The sequence below is a fragment of the Sinocyclocheilus rhinocerous genome, unplaced genomic scaffold (assembly GCF_001515625.1).
Source record: "Sinocyclocheilus rhinocerous isolate Xijiao unplaced genomic scaffold, SAMN03320098_v1.1 scaffold72, whole genome shotgun sequence".
Classification (NCBI taxonomy): domain Eukaryota; kingdom Metazoa; phylum Chordata; class Actinopteri; order Cypriniformes; family Cyprinidae; genus Sinocyclocheilus; species Sinocyclocheilus rhinocerous.
This window is the reverse complement of record NW_015628351.1, coordinates 3,993,585-3,999,702: the sequence shown is the minus strand read 5'-3', so window position 1 is coordinate 3,999,702 and position 6,118 is coordinate 3,993,585.

The window sequence follows — 6,118 nt, the reverse complement described above, 5'->3', positions numbered from 1 at the left end:
GTGCTCATTGGAACATTCAGAAGTATAGAAATCCTTCTGTAACCAATGTCATCAGTATGTTTTGCAACATTAAGGTTGTGAAGGTCTTGAGAGAGCTCTTTGCTTTTACCCATCATGAAATGTTTCTTGTGTGACACATTGGTCATGAGACACCTTTTTATAGGCCATCAGTTGGGATTGAACCAACTAATTTTAATTTCCACTGACAAGGGGCAGGATTGCTTTCTAATTACTGATAGATTTCAGCTGGTGTCTTGGCTTTCCATGCCTTTTTGCACCTCCCTTTCTTCATGTGTTCAATACTCTTTCCCTGTGTCATTCTACTTTATTACACAGAACTTAATTTCTGAACATATTTGTTTTGGTTTCTTTGTATGTATGGATTACTTGGATTGTTACTGACATCTGGTGAAAATTTCATGTCAACAGCACCTTTAGAAATATATTTACTGAGAAAAATGGTGATGTGTTCAATACTTATTTTACCCGTTGTATATTTATGCAGTTGATTTTGTGTAGATGCTGGATCAGATTGGGGGAGCGTGTGTGCAAGTGAAGCAGCACAGAGAGGATATTTTTGTTATTCCTCTGAGGTTTGGATGTGTAGTTAGGCATGATGTGAAGAAGCAGTGAATATGGATGGGGGTCTTGAGGCTAACATTAGCTTTGCAGGGCCCCGCAGTTTACTGAACCCCTGTCTGAATGTAAAAGTGACATTTGTTTAAAATACACAGATTCATTCAGGAACAAAACAAAGGCTATATCCCAAATCACATCTCTCTGAGTAGGTATACTTTTTTTGAAAAAGTAATTACTTCACGGCTGCTAAAAATATGTTCTATGGTATGAATGTGTGTAGTATGAATGTAACGTGGAAGTATTACATTCACCACCAGCATCAGATGCATTGCTTCACTGCCATTAAACACTCTTCTCCTGTATAGCCTCATGGCATAGTATAGTACCTCGTATGCACACTTCAGAACCATCTGGGTACTTATTGCCTATACTATTTTATTCATACTGTGAATTCAAACATGAACTATAGTCGAAAAGTATGCAATTTAATTTTCAGCCACTGATTAATTTAAAAACTAAATAAATAAATTATTGAATCATTCACTCAAATGACTCATTCAGATACACTCAGGAACAAAACACCACAGTGCACTGCTCAGAGACGTGAAGGTTGAAACTATTTTGGCAATTTTCCCTATTTTGGAACCCCCATTTTTGTTGACGGAGCACAAATAGACAGATTTATTGGCAATATGACTAAATAACCTTACTTCATGTTTGTTAAACCCTTGTACAGAAGAAATATTACACTCACAATCATGCTGTTGGTCTGAATATCATCATGAGTGATTTGAACATAGACACGAGTTAGATATATTTTGATATTACTTGGTATTTACTCAGAAATAGGCATTGCAATAATCAAATGATAGTCAAATATGCTTATTTCCAAACAAATAAATAATAAAATGAAAAATTCTAAATCTGTCAGCCCATCCCCTTTGACCTAAAATATTTACTTGTAATATTCTCTGAGATTTTAAATTAATATTTAACGTATTTGTGTGTTCACCGCTCTCTGATGTTGGTTAATGGTCACAATACATGCAGGTGAACAAATAAAATATTTAATCTTTTAATATGTTTTATTTTATTTTATTTTATTTCTCTTATTTTATTTTATTTAGTTTTATATTATTTTATTGACTTATTTCTTTTTCTTTGTATGTTTTAGATTGTTATGATTTAATTACAATAACAGTTTGGGAAGCACTGTTTTAGATCATTAGTATGCATTATTCTCTGGTTTGCCAAGAAAGAATTCATTTCCACCAGCCGTAACACATCACTATGCACTGTAAGCATCTATGGTATGTCCAGAAGTAAACTTTATATAATTTTACTGTTGAGTAGGTATGAGAGTGTATAAAACAAAATTCCTCATCTGTTCAGCAAACATGAGATCTCCTTCCTCACTGCAGCTCTGAAGGCCCAGCGAGCTTCACTCTGCAGGGGATCATCACTCTTTATTTTAGTCGGCTAGTCCATCAAAAGCAAAAAATTACAGCTACCGCTCATAATATTTATAGTCTTTTACACAGCAACATGATTTTAGGGTTGTTCGAGGCGTGGTTGAAATAATCTATGCACAGAGGCTTTCATGATGGAGGGTTGTTTAGTTCTCTGTGAGAGCAGATCTCTCTCTCTCTCTCGCTCTCCTTGTCTTACCTCCACAAACACACAGCTTACCATATATGGCTGTGTTTGTGGAGAGGAAAAGGGTAAGTGCGTGTCTCTGCATTCAATTGCACGACTTTGCACCATCATATGCGTGCGCATATGAGAGTTTGAGTGGGTTTGTGGGTATAGGTCGTCATTCAAACGACTTTTGAATGAGAAAGAGCAAGAACGAATTTGTGGGAAGTATTGAGTAAAAATTGATGAGAGATTCTTTGGATGTGATTCAGAGTTTACTTGGTAGGCTTACCTTTTAAAGACATCATGAATCAAGTCAGCCAGTGATGAAGTGAATGTAACACACTGACGGAGACTCACATTACATTTTACAATGTAAGTCGAAAACCAGCATTTTTCAGACATAAAATGTATCTTCATGCAGTGACTCTATAAAACAGTCTCTAGTTATCTGAATATGAAGTAATGTTTACTGCCAGCACATTGTTTTATATGCGCACGTTTGCGATATGAAATGCGCTGGAAGGCAGGGTGTGACGTAATGTGCGATTTGTCAAGCTTGCTTGCCTATGCCTGCATCTCACAGTGTTCTTAATATGGTCAGACTTCCCAGTTGGAACGAATCAGAGTAAGAGAGAAAAGAAAGAGAGAACATAAGGAAGAAAAGTGGGAGTCTCAGACATCATGACCGCCGCTCTGAAGATTATTGTGTCACGCTGACCCTTGTACAGTCAAACCTTCTGAGCGTGTCTCAGCATCTTCCTTGAAAGCAACACAAACAGACGGCTGTAAGCTAGGAATGAATGATCACGTGCAGATGATGTTGATTGACTATCATTATCTCGATCCCTCAAGACATTAATGTCTGTTTTCACTTCATTGTAGAGTATAAACTGGGCCTCATTTTGCACACTACAAAGATTTCGCACACAGCGTTCACTGCCAAAATGTCACATTTCCGCACCTCAGGGGTAAATATTCACTGTGAGTTTGTTTACCTTTCCTTCTTCCCACAACATTTTTGGATGAATGTAAGCAGACCGAATTAGTGGCGCACCAAAATGAAATTCTTGGCTGAAGTCAAAACCCTTTAATTATGGATTCTATTAATGTTATGTTATTTAACAATTAAATGATTACAATAGAACTTCCTTCAATTTATGATAACATTATGATATCATAAAAAAAGTAAAATATTATTTAAATAAAGGCAGGGTCTGACTCCACCCTTTATTGCTCAAGTCTTTTACATTACTATTTTACGTTAGTACAAATAACATATTACTCATATCTAACATGATGCTATTTGTTGCTATAGTGCAAACAGTATCTACCCTATACACTCATCTAACTTTTTGTACACTTTTTGAATAGAATAAATTGACAACTGTAAGTGTCAGTGTTGATCAGAGTAATATTGACTTTAAACAAACTCAAACACAATTAGGAAAAGCAAATGAATGCTAAATTTATAATCATGTTTGACTGCAATGTGTTAATATCTTTGATGAGATTGTTGTAGTCATGCTTCATGAGATTCTCCATGCAAATCTCAGCAAAATGGAAAATGTGGGCTCTTTCTGGCAAGATCTTATCATTAGTATGAATAAACCTGAATATGCATGCTCCTTTCTCCATATCAGAATTTCTGTTATCTGATCTATTGAATAGACGGTGTTCATATTTACAATTTTCTCTTTCAGTGGGCACAGTTTTGGCACTTCCATCATCAGCTGATTCTGTTCTCCAAGCAGCATTAAATGGAAGCCAATCTCATTCCCCAATCTCATTGCAAGGATAGACAGAGACAAGAGTAGGCATGCATTATAGTGCCCAATCTAACAAGACTAGATTCTATGTTGTAAAATATCCTTACACTTTGTAGGCCACACAGTAAAAATGCAATAGTTGATGTTAAAAAATGTTTTTAAAAAATCAACAACTTAATATTAGTCCTCACTAACTTGTTTGGCCATTTTAGTTTGCTCATTAACTAAATGAAAAATCTCTTGTTAAGCCAATAAATTATTTTCAAGACAATTACATATTTCTTGCGATTTCATCATTTGCATAGTACACAATTATCAATCCCAATTCTGTAGCACACAAAATGGGCCTGAGTTGTCACTATACCAGCACTCTTGCCACTTCTACCACTCATTTAGTGCATTTAAATGCATTTTTAAAGTTTGATTTCAATTGGACTATTGAAATAATTTGTCTTTTAAATGTCCCTTTAGTGACTAAAGTTTAGTCTGTCTGTAATCGTACAAGTCTGATTTTTGTGAAGTTGGACTAACAGACATGGATAATCTGATTGTACCTTGACTTTGTCCAGCATGCACACTGTTCCAAAGTTTGGGGTCAGCAATGTTTTTTAAATAATATTCTATTATAAATTCTATTGAGCAAGGTTGCATTAAATTGATCAAAAATGACGTTTGTAATGTTTCAAAAGATTTCTATTATTAGAATGATTTCTGAAGGACACTGAAGACTGGAGTAATGGCTGTTGAAAATTCAGCTTTGCACCACAGAAATAAATTTTAACATATTTAAATAGCAAACATTTATTTTAAATTGTAATAATATTCCACAATACCATTTTTACTTTGATGAAATAAATGCAGTCTTAGTGAGAATAAGAGACTTCTTTTAAAAACATTTATAAAATCATACCAAACCCAAAGTTTTGAACGTTGAACGTGCATAGATATTAATCACAGAACGCAATGTGTATTTAATTCTTTTAATATTCAATAATGCATTGTGTCATTTATACTTGGACAGACTAATGAAGATTGAAGTTCAGCTACTCAAAATCCACCATAGCTTATGTAAATGTTCTTATTGAGAAGTTTAACCAATAGGTGGTTGGAGGGAATGACTGGGATGTAACAGAATGGCTCCTTCCTGCCAAATCCAGGAATGAGTTAATAGACCAATTCTCTGATGTATTTTTTTTAGATACCCCAGGGAAGGACAATGTGCTCCAAACACCACATCTGCTCCCCTCCCAGAGTCACCATCAGGCAGTATTTATCCAGAGAGTTACAGACTTGAGGAGGTAAAAAAGAGATGATTATTCATGAGAATCATCAAGATGCTACAGGCTTTACTATATTGCTACCAAAACCTGATGACACCTCTTGTTTTTCAATGAGGTGTGGCGGAATGAGACGGACAAGATGGGAGATGGATTAAGCAGGTAGTTTATTTACTGGATCAATTGTATCTCACTGCTCACTGGTCACACTTCTTTGCAGTGGATGGTGAAGATCAAAGATATCAACACTGATTAATATAGTTTTTCCTTGGCCATGCACTGTAATGTTCTGGCATTTCTGTGTGTGTGTGTGTGTGTGTGTGTGTGTGTACTTGAACTGCCTGTGAGATCAGAGTGACTATCCATGTACAGTCAGTCAACCAGAAGGCCGTTCTGTTTTCTGTGATGTGCAGTGAAGAATAAAGCCACAGTATAAAGCACTGGAGCTGATGACACCTATTACACACTTCTAGCTTTTGACTCTGACTCACTCTGCTGTAATATCCTCTCAAACAGTAACAGATGGTACAAACCCTTTCACTGCCTTCAGACATGTTTGTAGGTGAGTGCTGGTGTCTTTAGTGTGTGTCTTTAAACACATTAAGTGTAGTGTTGTACGTAAGATGACTTTCCCCACGCTAATGAACCCCAGCTTGATGCAGATGTGTTTTTTCTTGACTTTAGCACTATAAAGACAATAAAGAATGACTGCTACACAACATATATATACATTTTTTATTTATTTAATGTTTATATATATATATATATATATAAAACATTAAATAAATAAAAAATTGTATACACTGATTAGCCACAACATTAAATCTTTTTATTTATTTAATGTTTATATATATATAT